At 38.3% G+C, this 19,083-nt stretch overlaps 1 protein-coding gene across 8 annotated transcripts in view; it reads left to right on the top strand.

The window, feature by feature from the left end:
• The window catches only part of Ccdc85a (coiled-coil domain containing 85A), a 238,938-nt gene that overhangs the window by 167,154 nt on the left and 52,701 nt on the right, over positions 1–19,083 (top strand).

Genomic DNA, 19,083 nt, shown 5'->3' with positions numbered 1-19,083 from the left:
TATCTTTTTTCCACTGGATGGTTTTAGCTCCTTTGTCAAAGATCAAGTGACCATAAGTGTTTTCATTCATTTCTGGGTGTTCAATTCTATTTCACTGATCTATATGCTGGTCTCTGTACCAATACCATACACCTTTTTATCACTATTTATCACTTTTATCACAGTATCGGTATGAGGTCCTCTCTGAAGGTCTGATATAATTCTGCAGTAAACCCATCTGGTCCTGGGCTCTTTTTATTTGGGAGGCATTTAATAAGTGGTTCAATTTATTTAGGAGTTTCGGGTTTGTTTAGATGGTTTATCTGATCCTGATTTAACTTTGGTACCTGGTATCTGTCCAGAAAATTGTCCATTTCCTCCAGATTTTCCTGTTTTGTTGAATATAGGCTTTTCTGGTAGGATCTGATGATTTTTGACTTTCTTGTTTCTTTTGTTATGTCTCCCTTTTCATTTCTGATTTTGTTAATTTGGATACACTGTCCGTTCCCTCTGGTTAGTCTTGCTAATGGTGTATCTTGTTGATTTTCTCAGAGAATCAGCTCCTGGTTTTGTTGATTCTTTGTATAGTCTTTTTTTGTTTCTACTCAACTGATTTCAGCCTTCAGTTTGATTATTTCCTGCCTTTTACTCCTCTTGTTGGTATTTAATTGCTTTCTTTTCTAGAGCTTTCAGGTGTGTTGTGAAATGAGCTGCTGATATATGGGTTCTTTTTGTAGGCAGTCAGAGCTATGATTTTTCCTCTTAGCACAGCTTTCATTGTGCCCCATAATTTTGGGTATTTTGTGCCATCATTTTCATTAAATTCTAAAAAGTATTTAATTTCTTTCTTTATTTCTTCCTTGACAAAGTTTATCATCGAGTAGAGCGTTGTACAACTTCCATGTGTACATGGGCTTTCTGTCCTTTTTTGTTTGTTTGTTATTGAAGACCAGCCTTAGTCCCTCTTGATCTGATAGCTGCAAGGGATTATTGCAATCTTCTTGTATCTGTTGAGGCCTGTTGTGTGACCAATTAAATGATCAATTTTGGAGAAGGTACCATGAGATGCTGAGAAGAAGGTATATTCTTTTCTTTTAGGATGAAATGGTCTATAAATATCTGTTAAGTCCATTTGGTTCATAACTTCTGTTAGTTTCTCTATGTCTCTGTTTAATTCCTGTTTCCATGATCTGTCTATTGATGAGAGTAGGGTGTTGAAATCTCCTACTATTATTGTGTGAGGTGCAATGTGTGCTTTGAGCTTTAGTTAGGTTTCTTTTATGAATGTAGATGCCCTTGCATTTGGAGCCTAGTCATTTAGGATTGAGAGTTCATCTTGGTGGATTTTTCCTTTGATGAATATGAAGTGTCCTTCATCTATTTTGATATCTTTTGGTTGAAAGTCGATTTTATTCAATATTAGAATGGCTGCTCCAGTTTGTTTCTTCAGATCATTTGCTTAGAAAGTTGTTTTCCAGCCTTCTACTCTCAGGTAATGTCTGTCTTTGACTTTGAGGTGTGTTTCCTATAGGCAGCAACATGCTGGGTCCTCTTTACATATCCAGTCTCTTAGACTATGTCTTTTTATTGGGGAACTGAATCTATTGATATTAAGGGATATTACAGAATAGTGATCATTACTCCCAGTTATTTTCGTAGTTAGAGGTCAGATTATGTTTGTGTGTCTCTTCTTTTGGTTTTGTTGCAAGCAAATTGCTTCCTTGCTTTTTCTTGGGTGTAGTTTCCCTCCATGTGTTGGAGTTTTCCATCTCTTATCCTTTGTAGGCTGGATTTGTAGAAAGATATTGTATAAATTTGGTTTTGTCATGGAATATATTGGTTTCTCCATCTATGTTAATTGAGAATTTTCCTGGATAGATTAGCCTGGGCTGGTATTTGTGTTCTCTTATAGTCTGTATGACATCTGTCCTCTTCTGGCTTCCATAGTCTTTGGTGAGAAGTCTTGTGTAATTCTTTTAGGTCTGCCTTTCTATGTTACTTGACCTTTTCCCCTTACTGGTTTTAATACTCTTTCTTTGTTTTGTGCATTTGGGGTTTTGTCTATCATGTGACAGGAGGAATTTCTTTTCTGGTCCAATCTATTTGGAGGCTTCTTGTATGTTCATGGGCATCTCTTTCTTTAGGTTAGAGAAGTTTTCTTCTATAGTTTTTTCGAAGATATTTACTGGTCCTTTAATTTGGGTGTCTTCACTCTCTTCTCTACCTATTATCCTTAGGTTTGATCTTCTCATTGTTTCCTGGATTTCCTGGATGTTTTGTGCTAGGAGCTTTTCGCATTTTATGTTATCTCTGATAGTGTGTCAATGTTTTCTATGGTATCTTTTGCCACTGAGATTCTCTCTTCTATCTCTTGAATTCTGTTTTTAATGCTTGCATCTATGTATCCTGAACTCTTCCCTAGGTTTTCTATCTCCAGGCTTGTCTTCCTTTGTGCTTTCTTTATTGTTTCTATTTCCATTTTTAAATCCTGTATGGTTTTGTCCATGTCTTTCACCTGTTTGGTTGTGTTTTCCTATAATTCTTTAAGGAATTCTTTAAGGAATTTTTGTCCTTCCTCTTTAAGGGCTTCTATTTGTTTACTTGTCTTTTCCTGTATTTATTTAACGGAGTAATTTATATCCTTAAATTCCTCCATCATCATAATAAAATGTGATTTTAAATCCAAATATTGCTTTTCAAGTTTGTTTGAATATCCAGTATTTGCTTTGGTAGAAGACCTGGGATCTGATGATGCCAAATATTCTTTGTTTCCATTGCATAGGTTCCTGTGCTTGCCTCTTGTCACCAGGTTGTCTCTGGTGTTGACTTATCTTGCTGACTCTGAAAGTGGCTTGGCCCTCCTGTAGATCTGTGTGTTAGCATTGCTATAGATCTGTTTTCTTTCAGCCAGGTCTGGGAACAGAGAGCTGTTCTCTCAGGTGTAGGTGCTCCTGGTGACTGGTTTTCAGGTCTCGGGGCAGGCAGACTCAGGATAGTATTTTATAGATCCATCCATTTGCCTAACCATTTCATGAAGTCATTGTTTTTTATAGGAGTTCTGGGTTCTTTTTAGCTTCTGGCTATTATAAATAAGGCTTCTATGAACAAATTGGAGCTCTTGTCATAATTATATATTAAAACATCTTTTGGGTCTATGGCCAGGAGTGATATAGCTGGGTTCTCATTAGTACTATGTCCAATTTTCTGAGAAACTGCCAGAGTGATTTACTAGCTTGCAATCCCACCAACAATGGAAGAATGTTCCTCTTTCTCCACATCCTCACCAGTATCGGTTGTCACCTGAGTTTCTGATCTTAGCCATTCTGACTAATGTGAATCTCAGAGTTGTGATTTGCATTCCCTGATTACTAAGGATGTTGATCATTTCTTTAGTGGTATCTCAGCCATTTCATATTCCTCAGTTGATACCTCTTTGTTTAGCTCTCTAGACCATTTTTTTCTTCCTTTTTCTTTTTTTCGGAGCTGGGGACCGAACCCAGGGCCTTGTGGTTGCTAGGCAAGCGCTCTACCACTGAGCCAAATCCCCAAACCCTCTCTAGACCATTTTTAATAGGGTTATTTGATACTCTGGTAGTCTTACCTGTGCTCTCAGGTGTGTCAGCACTCCTGGGAGATCAGGGATCTCCCAGAGAGATCTAGGTATAGGGATCTGTGGCACAGGGAACAGACAGAAACTGGAAAGATCCTGTCCAAGAATGCTGCTCAGTTCCTGTGTTCTGTGAGATCCAGGCAGATCCCTCTGAGGAGAATTGGTGATCTTAACTAAGTATCAGTACTCCCAGGAGTCCAGCTCTCTCCTGTGGGATCCAGGCACAAAGGGAAGCTCTGCACTACCACTGCAGTGAAGCCACACCCTTTTATTTTAATCAGGAATTTGGGATATTAGAAATGAACAAATTTTTGGTGGTTATTTTCTAGCAAACATAAGATATAGAATTTTTTCTGGTTTTTAAATTAATTTAGATATAAATTGCTATTTTAGATGTCTATTTAGCTACTTATTTTTTTATAGAAAATAATAATGTAACAAGCCAGCAAATATTTCTGGAGGCAGCTCTCACAGCACTACAGAATAGCAAGCATGATTTTTTGTCAAACAATTCTAGATAAACAATTCAGGACCTCCAGGCTTTGTTCCAAACAAAATAAACAAGACACTACCCGGCTCTGCTGTTCTTTTCCTTGGAAGTGATGAATTTTTCTGGTCTCAAAGAGACAGTTTGTTTGCTAAGGACCTCTGTCTACTGCCTTTTCGAAGCTGATCCCTGAGAGATCACAATCCTACTAATCAATAGCCAGGAAGCCCGTTCCCTATGTACTGACTAATTTCTGTAGTGTTTGCTTCTGCTGTAGATCCCCTGGTCAGGAGCAACTGGAAGAGGACGTTCCAATTATGTTAAATGTCTTCCAGTGATCTTCCATAACCAAAGCCTTCCTAACAGGAGCACATTTGCAGCAGAAGGGCATCTGTATTGTATTCTGCAATTTTAGAGACACAAAAATCTACATGTTGTTATTTTTTCTTTAATTGATTCTCTGTTCCTATCTCTTCACATATCTTGATCCAGCCTAGTGTGACTATTTGTTTGTTTGTTTGTTTATTATAGATGCTTAAATGAAATAATCTAGAGTTGGTAACTTATAAACATTCCCAAAGGCAGCAACAGACTCAGAATTCAGTAAGTGCAATTTTTCATCAATGAAACTAATTATGGAGAGGCAGGTTTGCTCTGGCTTTCTTTACAAGCTCGTATATCTTAAAATCATGCTGGGCAAGTTTTAATATATGAAAATTTGTGGAGACATAATTTTTTAATCCACAACAAGTTTTCTTACACAGACACACAAGCATATGCTTTAACCAAATGAGAAGACATTCAATCTTTTTTTACTAAAATTATTTACAAATCTCTGAATGCGACCAATCTTTTGGGAAATTTCCACACACTTTCATCTACAGTTTTATATTCTCCTATTGCTTGGAGTTCTTTTGTCCATCATTTTACTTTAAGTTCTGCTCTATATGATAGGAGGTGATGCAGAATTTTGACAAACAGACATAAGACAGGCTTATAACTATAGGGTAGGACTATGGGTTAGTACTCTAGGTATGGTAGAGGGAACCATCTGAACAGTTAAATGAAGAGGATGGAGTCTCACTAGAAAGTTGGATTAGGAACAAAGACTTGAAGGAGAGATTGTCAATTATATATCTGTGCAGGAACGAGAATATTTGGAACGTGTCAAGACTAAGGCAGAATCTCTGAGGCAGGAAAATACTTGTGGTACTTAGGAAAAAAGGGAGGCTCCCATGTCTTGTTACATCATGTGGGACCCCAGTAGATGTTATAAGGATTTTGGATTTTTTTGTGGATTGAATTAGGAAATGAAGAATAAGATCGAACTGAAAACTTAAGAAAACCCTCTGGATGCCAAATAGATTCACAGCGAATGTTAGTTTGAAGCAGGAGAGGCACTATTGGGAATGAGAAAGTGTGTGAGGAGAGTTTCTAAAGGTAATTCAAAAGGTAGAGCCACCAGTCTCCAGGGATGAGAATTAGAACACATGTGACAGCAGCCATGCACAATGTTAAGGCTTGGATCAAAAGGAAACTAGTTTAAGTGTTTTTCACAAGGATTTAAAAACTCAAGCACTTTAGTTTCCTTTTTCATGACTGAGCCAAGCTGTGCCAGAACTGCTCTACAGGACCCTTGCCTTGTCAGCTTTCTTTCTTTCTTTTTCTTTTTTTTCATATTCCACTCTGGTGAACTACCTCATGTGCTTAGATCTTATTGTCTGACTATCCTTTGGACTGTTTATTCCAGAACACTTAGGTTTTATCCTTTTTGCTTGCAATTATATCTCTAGTATTCAGGAGAACATTTCACATGCAGCACACAGTGACTACTGGATGATGCCATCCTTTAATGTTAAAGCAAGCCATAGTATATAAGTATGTTGTCCCCTGCAAGGAGCAGCACGGTCATTGTCTGGGAAACTGGGAAATACTTGGTCACATATTGGGTAAAGAAGTGGATAAGTCAAAAGGCATCCAGTGCAAAGTAGTTTGGCAAGTGAGAAGGAAACTTAATAGGGACATAAAGAGTAGGACAAGCATGAATGTACAGTATTGATCTGCAGAGTCAAAGGCACCATCCGACATTTCCCACTGAATGTTTGCTTCATCTCCTGGAGCTGTCTCTGAACACCATTACAATGAGCTTTATGTCTGTACAAAGAAAGTTACTCTAAACTCTGACGATTCTAATTTTTGAATGCGACCTTTCAACTTAATAATGAAAGAACAGGGAACATTTGTCTAGGCAGCGGAATAAGGAGAATAATTCTGGTTAAGGTAGAGTTAACAGTTAATAGAACTCTAGACCAATGAGACACTAAACTAGTTTCCTCTGAAAATAAGTCCTCAGCTCAGTGTCAAGTTGGTAGGGCTCAGTTAGCTTGATATTGATGAACATGGCACAAATACGACTCTACCGCCTACCTACTTAGAAGAATTGAGTTTCCATTTTTGGGGTTGTGGGCTTGTTTTATTATGTTCAAGATTATCTGCCAATAGATTGTCTGAATAAGGCAAATCTAAAAAGGCCAATTCTTACAAGAACTTTTAAAAATAAGAATATTAAATTATAGTGAATTTTAAAATCACTTGTATTTCTCTAGGAAACACGAACTTTAAATAGAAGGCTGACATTTGCTTCCAAAGAAAGAAAAAAAAACACCTTTTGTCAGTTCTGAGGTAATTTCTTTAGGAGTACTTAAAAGCCTGTGACTAGTAGGATCATTGTGGACTCCAACAAACTGTGCTCTAGGAGCTTCAGGTTTGCTGAAGAGATGGTCTATGGACAAGAAGTCATATAGCTAGTGGACTCTTGCTTAGACTTTTATTAGTTTGGTCCAGACTGCTGAAACTGCAGCAAAGAGTGCCATATTTACAATGAGTAGGTATAATTTACTGGCTTACAGTTCTAGAGACCTAGGTATGAGGACCAGTGTCTGATTAGGACCTGCTTTCTGCTACATCCCTGGCTGAATGATAAGAGACCAAGGTGGGCTTCACAGACTAGCTTCCCTATTACAGGGGTAGAAATCCTCTCCAGGAGGGAAGTTCTCCCAGGGCCACATCATCTCTTCAAGGCTAATGCACCACCCCTCACTTTCCGGGCAGTGACAAGTGAATTCGAGCCCGAGGTTTGGATAAAATAATTATTTGACATATAGAGATACATGCTCTCCCTCCTCTCTTTCTGTCTCTCTGCTTGAGTAAACAAACCTAGAGCCAGCAAATCTTCCATATCACCTGTACCTTCTCTTCAATCCCTCAAATGCTCTGGGGCTGTGGTTGAGCTTCACAGTCAGACCTTCCTTAGAGATGGTGGCGGCACTTCAAGCATGCTAATTACTCAGATGATGAGCAGACTCTAGTTTTCATTCTAATGACAAACTATTTACTACAAAGTGATTCTTGTATCATTTCAGGGACATGTTTCATTAGGGGGAGAAACAACTGCTTCAGAAACCGGGCCAGTAGTCATGGTTCATTTTCACCAGAGTGTTTTCTTTCAAGCTGACAGTGGAACAGCTGCTCTTTACATGATTGACCATACTTCAGGGAGGTTAAAGTTATGTCAAAGATACTGTCCAGTGAAAACATCAGATTATTAATCGTGGCTCATTCAGAGTTATTTTTGATCCAGGTGTAAAAGGGGAAGCAGTATTAAGTGATTTATGTGAATGGTTGACATACATACATGATGATAAGGTTCAAGGTGGGGTGACGTTGGTGTCTTGATAATAAAAGATGTCCTTTAAAAATTATCTAATTATATAGTGTTATATGAATTCTGCAGTGTAATAGTTTCTCATCTGAAAAGTGTCCTGGGAGTTGGTGGACTACGTGGAATAGAAAACCAGTATTGTTGTTCTGCCTATACATTGGAATCATTTAGAAAATACATTTCTTAGGGCTGGAGAGCCTGCTCTGTGAGTAAGAGCACTGGCTACTCTTACACTCTTGCATAGGACCTGGGAATGCCCAGAATCCATATAGCAGCTCAAAACTATCAGTAACTCCAGCTGCAGGAGATCTGATGCCCTTTTTTTGCCTTCTTGGTATTGTGCACACATGGTACATGGATATGCATACATGTAGGCAACACAATTATAAACATAACATTTAAAATCTTTATTTTATATATGTAAATATTCACACATACCTAGTTGATTCTTACGTATATTTCTTCATCTTGTTTTTTTAATTGTTTATGTGTATCTAATGGTGTTTGTTTGGCTTTGTGTGTTTATTGTTTGTTTTTGAGAGTGAAAATCTACTATTTTGCTGATCACTTGGTACTTGCTCTGCAGCTCAGGGTGACCTTGAATTTGTAGCAGTCTCCAGAGAGCTGTGATTTCAGGTGTGAGATAACACACTTAGTTTGCATATGTTTCTGACATCTACTATGTAGGAGTGCGATGAACTCTTACATGAAGGCTCAAATGAAATACTTGGAGAGAGTAGCTTCTACATGAGCATCTCTACTGTGTCATTAGAGTAAAAAACTGAATTCCTTTGCTTTGTCCAGCTCTTCAAGTGTCAGGTGACCATAAACACCCAAGAATGAAAAAAGAAATAAGAACCTTGAGAACAGTTAAAAGCAAAAGGCCTCATCTTGTGTCGGTGAAGCTCTGTCTTCAGATGTCTAGCTGTAAGCATTCCTCTGATTACTGGTTTGTCTCCTTTTGTGCTGTCCTTCTGTCTAAAACAGGGTTACAGGGTCTTTTTTGGGTGTCTGCCTTCTGTGGTGCCACATGTGCTCAGGGCCTGTCATAGTTCTGTTCATGTACTTTTAAGGTCAAGCCTCTCTTTTTAAAGAATGAAGTCAACATAGGTTGCTTTATTCCTATGTCCCAGTCCTGAGCTTATTACCACATGGACTTGAATTTATTTCTTCACAGCAGCTTGAAGATTTGTTAGAGATCTGGTCCTTCAATAACACACACATATTCTCTCTGCCCCACCCTGCACATATGCTCTATAGTAATTTACTTGTCTAATGATCCTTTGGCACTTCATTATAAGGCTAAAATGACATATTGATATCTCAGTTTTAAGAGACCTTTAGTTCCTAGTATAAAGCAACAAGTGATTGGAATTGTAATTTTTTGGTGAGCACTTTCTAATAAAAGAATGCTCACGTTTGTCAAATAGTTCTCTTAGGCTTTTCAAATTTCTCATGAGGACTGAGACCAGCTGATTTTATGGTCATTAGCCTTGAACATTGGGCAATAAAAAGATCTTAGGGTGAAGAGTCATAGCAGAGAAGGAGCGTAATTCTGACAAATGAGAGCTTCATTTCTATCTTAACCTACAAATGATTCTGTCAGTTCGTAGTCAGTTGAGACCAGGATGTAGCTTATAATGGGATTTTGAATGGCATGAGTTTTCTTATACTTATCCTATTGTTTTATTGTTTAAAACTAGTCTGTGTACTCTGTACCCCATGTCAGTTAATTACCACTACTCAAGCTAGGATGAACTATGATTCAGAGTTGTGAAATTTAATTTTTCCTGTTATTTTTTTTATTGGATAGTTTTTATTTACATTTCAAATGTTATTCCCTTTGCCAGTTATCCAACCATAAGCCCTCATCCCATCCCCCCTCCCTTTATTCTATAAGTGTTCTTCCCCTCTCCAACCAGCACCCCCTTCCCACCCCTCTGACATTCCTCTGCACTGGAGGGTCCAGGCTTGGCAGGACCAAGGGTTTCTCTTCTCATTGGTGCACAGCAAGGCCATCCTTTGCTACATACGCAGCTGGAGCCATGTGTAGTCTTTGGGTAGTGGTTTAGTCCCTGGGAGCTCTGGTTGGTTGGTATTGTTGTTCTTATGGGGTTGCAAGACCTTTCAGCTCCTTCAATCCTTTCTCTAATTCCTCCAACTGGGACCCCATTCTTAGTTCCATGGTTTGCTGCTAGCATTTGCCTCTGACATGCTCTGGCTGAGCCTCTCAGGAGACTGCTATATTAGACTCCTGTCAGGTGGATACACACACACACACACACACACACACACACACACACACACACACACACACACACACACACACACACAGAGGAACCCATGTGGGGCAGGCTTTGACTGGCCATTTCTTAATGGCCAAGTCTCTGTTCCAAACTTTGTCTCCATATCCACTTCTATGAATATAATTGTTCCTCCTTTTAAGAAGGACTGAAGCATCCATACTTAGGTCATACTTATTCTTGAGCTTCATGTTGTCTGTGGATAGAATCTTGGATAATTTGAGGTTCTGGGCTAATATCCAGTAATCACTGAGTGGATACCATGTGTGTTTATTTGTGCTTGGGTTACCTCACTCAGTATTATGTCTTCTAGTTCCATCCATTTGCCTATGAATTTCAGAAAGTCATTGTTTGTGATAGCTGAGTAATACTCCATTGTGTAGATGTACCACATTTTCTGTATCCATTGCTCTATTGACGGGCATCTGGGTTCTGTCCAGCATCTGGTTATTATAAAGAAGGCTGCTATGGACATAGTGGAGCATGTGTCTTTGTTGTATGTTGTATGTTAGACCATCATTTGGGTATATCTGCGTCCTCAGGTAGTGCAATATCCAATTTTCTGAGGAAACTCCAGACTAATCTTTTAGAGTGGCTGTACCAGTTTATAATACTGTCAACAATGGAGGAGTGTTCCTCTGTCTCCACATCCTCGCCAGCATCTGCTGTCACCTGAGTTTTTGATCTTTGCCATTCTGACTGGTGTGAGGTACAATCTCAGGGTTGTTTGATTTGCATTTCCCTGATGACTAATGATGTTGAACATTTCCTTAGGTACTTCTCAGCCATTCGATATTCCTCAGGTAAAAATTCTTCGTTTAGCTCGGTAGCCCATTTTTAATAGGGTTATTTGGCTCTCTGGAGTCTAACTTTTTGAGTTCTTTGTGTATTTTGGATATTAGCCCACTATTGAATATAGAATTGGCAAACATCTTTTCCCAACCTGTTGGTTGCAATTTTGTCCTAATGACAGTGCCCTTTGCCTTAAAGAACCTTTGCAGTTTAATGAGGACTCATTTGTCAATTCTTGATTTTAGAGCATAAGCCATTGGTGTTTTATTCAGGAAATTTTTCCCAGGGCCCGTGTTTTAGAGGCTCTTCTCCACTTTTTCTTCTACTATTTGAGTATATTTCGTTTTATGTAGAAGTTCTTGATCCATTTGGACTTAAGCTTTCTACAAGGTGATAAGAATGGGTCCATTTGCATTCTTCTACATACTGACCTCCAGTTGAACCAGGACAATTTGTTGGAAATGCTATTTTCTTCCACTGGATGGTTTTAGCTCCTTTGCCAAAAATCAAGTGACCATGGGTGTGTGGGTTCATTTCTGAGTCTTCAATTCTATTCCACTGATCTACCTGCCTGTCTCTGTACCAATATCATACACTTTTTATCACTATTGCCCTTTAATACTGCTTGAGATCAGGGATGGTGATTCCCCCCAGAAGTTCTTTTATTGTTGAGGATAATTTTAGCTATCCTGGGTCTTTTGTTATGCCAAATGAATTTGAAGATTGCTCTTTGTAACTCTATGAAGAATTGATTTGGAATTTTACTGGGCCTTGCATTGAATCTGTAGATTGTTTTTGGCAAAATGACTATATTTATTATATTAACCCTGCCAATCCATGAGCATGGGAGGTCTTTCCATCTTTTAAGATCTTCTTCAATTCCTTTCTTCAGAGACTTGAAGTTCTTGTCATACAGATCATTCACTTGCTTGATTAGAGTCATACCAAGCTGTTTTATGTTATTTGGGACTATAGTGAAGGGTGTCATTTTCCTAACTTCTTTCTCAGCCTGTTTATCCTTTGAGTAGAGGAAGGCTCCTGATTTGTCTGAGTTAATTTTATACCCAAGCACTTTGCTAAAGTTGTTTATCAGGCTTAGTAGGTAGTTCTCTGGTGGACCCTTGGGGTCAATAAAGTACACTATCATGCCATCTGCAAATATGATATTTTGAATTCTTCCTTTCCAATTTGTAACACTTTGACCTCCTTTAGTTGTCTGATTGTTCTGGCTAGGACTTGGAGTACTATATTGAAGACGTAGGGAAAGAGAGGGCAACCTTGTCTAGTCCCTGATTTTAGTGGGATTGCTTCAAAAAGTTTCTCTCCATTTAGTTTGACGTTAGCTACTGGTTTGCCGTATATTGCTTTTACTATGTTTAGATATGGGCCTTGAATTCCTGATCTTTCCAGGACTTTTATCATGAAGGAGCATTGAATTTTGTCAAATGCTTTCTCAGCATCTAATGAAATGATGTTGTTTTTTTCCTTTGAGTTTGTTTACAAAGTGGATTATGTTGATGGATATTGAACCATCCCCACATCCCTGAGATGAAGCTTACTAATCATGATGGATGATTGTTTTGATGAGTTCTTGGTGTCGGTTTGCAAGAGTTTTATTGAACATTTTTGTGTTGATATTCATATGGGAAATTGGACTGATGTTCTCCTTCTTTGTTGGATCTTTGTGTGGTTTAGGTATCAGAGCAATTGTGGCTTCAAAGAAGGAATTGGATAGCGCTCCTATTTCTATTTTGTTGAATAGTTTGGACAGTCCTGGTATTAGTCTTCTATGAAGGTCTAATAAAATTCAGCACTAAACCCACTTGGTCCTGGGCTCTTTTTGGTTGGCAGACCTTTAATAACTGCTTCTATTTCTGTAGGAGTTATGTGATTGTTTAGATGGTTTACCTGATCCTGATTTAAATTTGGCACCTGGTATCTGTCTAGAAAATTGTCCATTTCCTCCAGATTTTCCAGTTTTGTTGAATGTAGGCTTTTGTAGTTGGTTCTGATGATTTTTTCAATTTCCCCAGATTCTGTTGTAATGTTTCCCTTTTCATTTCTGATTTTCTTAGTATGGATACTCTGTCTGTGCCCTCAGGTTAGTCTGGCTAAGGGTTTATTTATCTTGTTGATTTTCTCAAAGAACCAGCTCCTGGTTTTGTTGATTCTTTGTATAGTCCTTTTCTTTCTACTTGGCTGGTTTTAGCCCTGAGTTTGATTATTTCCTGGCTTTTGCTCCCCATGGTTGTATTTTCTTTTTCTTTTTCTTTCTTTTTTTTATTAACTTGAGTATTTCTTATATACATTTCGAGTGTTATTCCCTTTCCCGGTTTCCGGGCAAACATACCCCTCCCCCCTCCCCTTCCTTATGGGTGTTCCCCTCCCAACCCTCCCCCCATTGCCGCCCTCCCCCCATAGACTAGTTCACTGGGGGTTCAGTCTTAGCAGGACCCAGGGCTTCCCCTTCCACTGGTGCTCTTACTAGGATATTCATTGCTACCTATGGGGTCAGAGTCCAGGGTCAGTCCATGTATAGTCTTTAGGTAGTGGCTTAGTCCCTGGAAGCTCTGGTTGCTTGGCATTGTTGTACTTTTGGGGTCTCGAGCCCCTTCAAGCTCTTCCAGTTCTTTCTCTGATTCCTTCAATAGGGGACCTATTCTCAGTTCAGTGGTTTGCTGCTGGCATTCGCCTCTATATTTGCTGTATTCTGGCTGTGTCTCTCAGGAGCGATCTACATCCGGCTCCTGTCGGTCTGCACTTCTTTGCTTCATCCATCTTGTCTAATTGGGTGGCTGTATATGTATGGGCCACATGTGGGGCAGGCTCTGAATGGGTGTTCCTTAAGTCTCTGTTTTAATCTTTGCCTCTCCCTTCCCTGCCAAGGGTATTCTTTTTCCTCATTTAAAGAAGGAGTGAAGCATTCACATTTTGATCATCCGTCTTGAGTTTCGTTTGTTCTAGGGATCTAGGGTAATTCAAGCATTTGGGCTAATAACCACTTATCAATGAGTGCATACCATGTATGTCTTTCTGTGATTGGGTTAGCTCACTCAGGATGATATTTTCCAGTTCCAACCATTTGCCTACGAATTTCATAAGCTCGTTGTTTTTGATAGCTGAGTAATATTCCATTGTGTAGATGTACCACATTTTCTGTATCCATTCCTCTGTTGAAGGGCATCTGGGTTCTTTCCATTTTCTGGCTATTATAAATAAGGCTGTGATGAACATAGTGGAGCACGTGTCTCTTTTATATGTTGAGGCATCTTTTGGGTATATGCCCAAGAGAGGTATAGCTGGATCCTCAGGCAGTTCAATGTCCAATTTTCTTCTAGCCCTTTAGGTGTGCTGTCAGGCTGCTAATGCATGCTCTCTCCTGTTTCTTTTTGGAGGCACTCAGATCTATGATTATTTTTTTCTTATCACTGTTTTCATTGTGTCCTATAAGTTTGGGTATGTTGTGCCTTCCTTTTCATTAAATGCTAAGAGTCTTTAATTTCTTTTTTTCTCCCTTGTCCATGTTATCATTGAATAAAGCGTTGTTCAACTTCCATGTATATGAATGCTTTCTGTCATTATTGTTATTATTGAAGACCAGCCTTAGTCCATGGTGACCTGATGTGATGCATGGGATTTTTTTCAAACTGCTTTTATCTGTTGAGGCCTGTTTTGTGACAGATTATATGGTCAATTTTGGAGAAGGTACCATAAGGTGCTGAGACGAAGGTATATTCTTTTGTTTTTGGATGAAATGTTCTATAGATGTCTGTTAAATCCATTTGGTTCATAACTTCAGTTAGTTTCTATATGTCTATGTTTAATTTCTGTTTCCATGATCTGCCCATTGATGAGAGTGGGATATTGAAATCTCCTATTATTATTGTGTGGGTCACAATATATGCTTTGAGCTTTATTAGGGTTTCCTTTATAAATGTATGTGTCCTTGCATTAGGAGTATAGATATTTAGAATTACGAGTTCATCCTGGTCAATTTTTCCTTTGATGAATATGAAGTGTCCTTCCTTATATTTTTTGATAATTTTTGGTTCAACGTCAATTTTTCTTGATATTAGAATGGTTACTCCAGTTTGTTTCTTGGGACCATTTGCTTGGAAAATTGTTTTCTAGCCGTTTACTCTATGTAATGTCTCTCTTTGACTTTGAGGTGTGTTTCCTGTATACAGCAAAATGCTCGGTCCTCTTTACATATCCAGACTGTCTAAGTCTTTTTATTGGGGAATTGAGTCCATTGATATTACGAGATATTAAAAAATGACAGTTGTTTCCTGTTATTTTTGCTGTTAGAGTTGGAATTATATTTGTGTCTCTCTCATCTTTTGGTTTCTGTGCAAGCAGATTACTTTCTTGCTTTTTCTAGGGTGTACTTTCCCTCCTTGTGTTGTAGTTTTCCATCTATTATCCTTTGTAGGCCTGGTTTTGTAGAAAGATATTGTATAAATTTGTTTTTGTTATGGAATATCTTGGTTTTCCATATATGTTAATTGAGACTTTTACTGGATATAGTAGCCTGGGCTACCATTTGTGTTCTCTTAGGGTTTGTATGATATCTGCCCAGGATCTTCTGGCTTCCATAGTCTCTGGTGCGAGTCTGGTGTAATTCTGGTAGGTCTTCCTTTATATGTTACTTGACTTTTTTTTTCTTGCTGCTTTTAATATTCTTTCTTTTTTTGTTCATTTGTTATTTTGACTATTATCCGACAGGAGGAATTTCTTTTCTGGTCCATTCTATTTTGAGTTCTGAGGCTTCTTGTATGTTTATGGGCATCTCTTTCTTTATGTTAGGGAAGTTTTCTTCTATAATTTTGTTGAAGATATTTACTGGCCCTTTAATTTGGGCGTCTTCGCTCTCTTCTACACCTATTATTTTTAGGTATGTTCTTCTCATTGTGTCATGGATTTCCTGGATGTTTTGGTTTCTTAGCTTTTTGAGTTTTACATTATCTTTGATGGTTATATTGATTGTTTCTATGATACCTTCTGCCCCTGAGATCCTCTCTTCTATCTCTTGTATTCTCTTGGTGATGTTTCCATCTCTGACTCCTGATCTCTTTTTTAAGTTTTCTATCTACAGGGTTGTCTCACTTTGTGCTTTCTTTACTGTTTATATCTCCATTTTTAAATCTTGGATGTTTTCATTCAATTCTTTCACCTCTTTGGTTGTGTTTTCCTGTAATTCTCTAAGGGATTTTTGTGTTTCCTCTTTACTTGTTTACCTGTGTTGTCCTGTATTTCTTTAAGGGAGTTATTTATGTCCTTCTTAAAGTCTTCTATCATCATCATGAGATGTGATTTTAAATCCAAATTTTACTTTTCCAATGTATTTAGATATCCAATATTTCCTTTGTTGGAGAGCAGGGCTCTGATGATTCCAAATAGTCTTGGTTTCTGTTGCTTAGGTTCCTGAGCTTGCTTCTCACTATCAGGTTGTCTCTGGTGTTGGCTTGTCTTGCTGTGGCTTGATACTTTTGTAAGTCTGTGTGTCAGTACTCTTGTAGACCTGTTTTCTTTCAGCAAGATCTGGAAACAGAGAGCTGCTTCTCAGTTTGTGTGTCCTAAGGCCACCAGGTGGGTCACTTAGAACAGAAAAATTGGCCTTACTTCTTTCAGGTGTGTTGGCTCTAGGTGCAGTCAGAAACTGGAAAGGTCCTGCCCTGGACTGCTCCTAGGTCCCTGTGCACAGAAGGTGCAGATGCCACAAGTCGATTTCCCCTGGGGTCAGTAATGTGGGCAGAAAGTTGTTGTCTCCTCTGAGTTCTCAGGATTGTCTCTACTTCTGAGAGTCCAGCTCTTTCCTCCACAGGATTTGGGTGCAGAGAGCTGTGGGACCCATTCAGTCCCAGTTCCAGGCAGAAACCCAGAGGGTTCCTGCAGCTGACTGCTTCTATATTCCTGTATCCAGAGGGCACTAGGCAGGTTCCTCTTGTGCCAGGAATGTGAGCAGAAGTGACCATCTCCCCTGAGATATCAGGATTGTCCACACTTCTCTTCTTCTTGTTATTTTGATCAGAGTTGTGAAATTTTAAGGGATTAACACAACATGGATTGATTTTTATGTGATGTCTATGTTGCATTACTAGTCTGTCTTCCTTCCTTTTTTCCTTCCTTCCTTCCTTCCTTCCTTCCTTCCTTCCTTCCTTCCTTTCCTTTCTTCTCTCTCTCTCTCTCTCTCTCTCTCTCTCTCTCTCTCTCTCTCTCTTTCTTTCTTTCTTTCTTGGTAGTTTTTCTTCCCTAATGGCTGATGATACAGAAACCCAAGATTTTGAGATTATATATTTTCCAGAGACTATGCCTACTTACTTTCTACCTGTTCTTTCATTGAACAGAAATTTCATCAATAGCATGAGTATCTAATCCAATGAGATTAGATACTGTCCCTGTTTTTGTCCCTAGGAGATTTTTTTTCCCAGAGTGGGATGGCTATTTGTGGTTAGGGGGAACTGTATGAAAAGGTTAAATAAGACTTCTTGAATCAGGACACCAGTTTGTAATCTAAACAAACAAACAAACAAACAAACAAAAAACCCCTGTATTTCTTAGAGCTTTTAATGATCTAGACTCTTTCCTAGAACAGTGACTGACACAAAGCAGTCACATGATCAATTATTACTGAGGAGATGAGTTCAAAATTCTCTTTGCTTTCTTATCTTTTCATATCTGAGTCTGCATTTGCAATGTGTACTTTGGAACATTCAGGCTTACTCTATCATAATTCATCATAAAAATTAGAAATTAAAAACTAGTTTTCAAGCTCATATTCCCCAATATATTTGTGTGTATAATGTATGTAGGTTGTTTTCCTAGAGGAGAAAGCTGGTTTTGCAGAACTGTATAAGTCAAGCATTCCTCCTTGCATCTTGATCTGCACAGTAAGGCAGACAGACACTCATAGGGCTTAATCTTGCCATTGTATTATACAGCGTACTCTATTTCCTCTGTTCAAAAAGTCCACATAGCATTGCTTTAGCATTTCCTTAAGCTTTAATCAAAGCATATTTTTAGCAAATGTCTTCAGTTTCCCCTGTGTTTCCACCTACTTGTATAAAACATTTGAGGTCATTGTGTCACTATGTTAGTTAACGTAATTGAGGATGGCTTGTTTGCAGATAATGGTGCACATGAACATGCTATAATTAGAACAAGATGACCTTGTTTTATTTGTGTGTTAAAGGCTGGTATCTCATATAAAATATCAGCTTCTTGCTTTTGATGATAAAAAGAAGAAAATGTGTTTATTTAATAACGGTTTCCATGATGAATTTCAGATCACCACTTTATTGTATAAGTAGCTGAAGCTTCCCGACTGGGTCTTCAGCATTTGCTATTACATGTGCTTCAATTTCATGCTTTGTTCTTCTTGTGTATTTCTGAGAAGCCCCATCAAGAAGCTTCAAGCTGCTTGAATGTTCACTAGAAATGGGGTTATGTACTAGAGGGATTGCACTGCCATGAGCTTTTGACTACACCTGAAAAGTGTCTGTCTGTTCTTGAGTGATGCTGGACATGCAACTGCACTAATGTATGAGACATCTGAATATTGTCATTTAGTGAAGAGTCACACTCTGAGTCCCCTGCTGGGACCCCTCTTATGACAAGAAGCTGTAAAATGCAGAATTTGTGTGAACAGAAATAGAGCACAAGACTTCTAAGTGTTCATCAAATGACCTTGAAATATAAAAGTAGCATCAATTGAATTGAAACTCTGTTGCTTTTAGTTACTTAAAGATTGGAGTGAAAAAGACACAAAAACTTACAAAGAAAGAGACACCTCTTACATCCTTAGACTCAGCCAAAATCAAAGAAGTCCAGCCCTAAATTAAATGTTTGGATCATATAAAGATATTCTGTAAATCACAGTTAACAGCTATAAATTAGTGAGAAAAATAAATGCTGTTTCTAAACCTTCAAATGTTTGTTGGGAAAATTCAAAGAACTCTGTATTTGGCATTCATTCTTGTTTAAAAAGTTAATGATATCTTGAAGTTGATTTTTGTTGCAAATCACATCACAAAAATGTTTGGTATATGGGACAAATAAAGTTATCCAAGAAGTTTTAAGGCTCAACATTTATGAAGCAACCTCAGCATCCTCATTTACAAATTTCTTCAATACTGTTAACATTGTACAATGCTCAAAAATGTATAGTGTGAATGGTTTCTCTGGAAAGAAT

Source organism: Rattus norvegicus, chromosome 14 (assembly GCF_021556685.1).
Source record: "Rattus norvegicus strain SHRSP/BbbUtx chromosome 14, alternate assembly SHRSP_T2T, whole genome shotgun sequence".
Classification (NCBI taxonomy): Eukaryota; Metazoa; Chordata; class Mammalia; order Rodentia; family Muridae; genus Rattus; species Rattus norvegicus.
The sequence above is the reverse complement of the archived record's forward strand: the minus strand, read 5'-3'. Positions and strand labels throughout refer to the sequence as shown.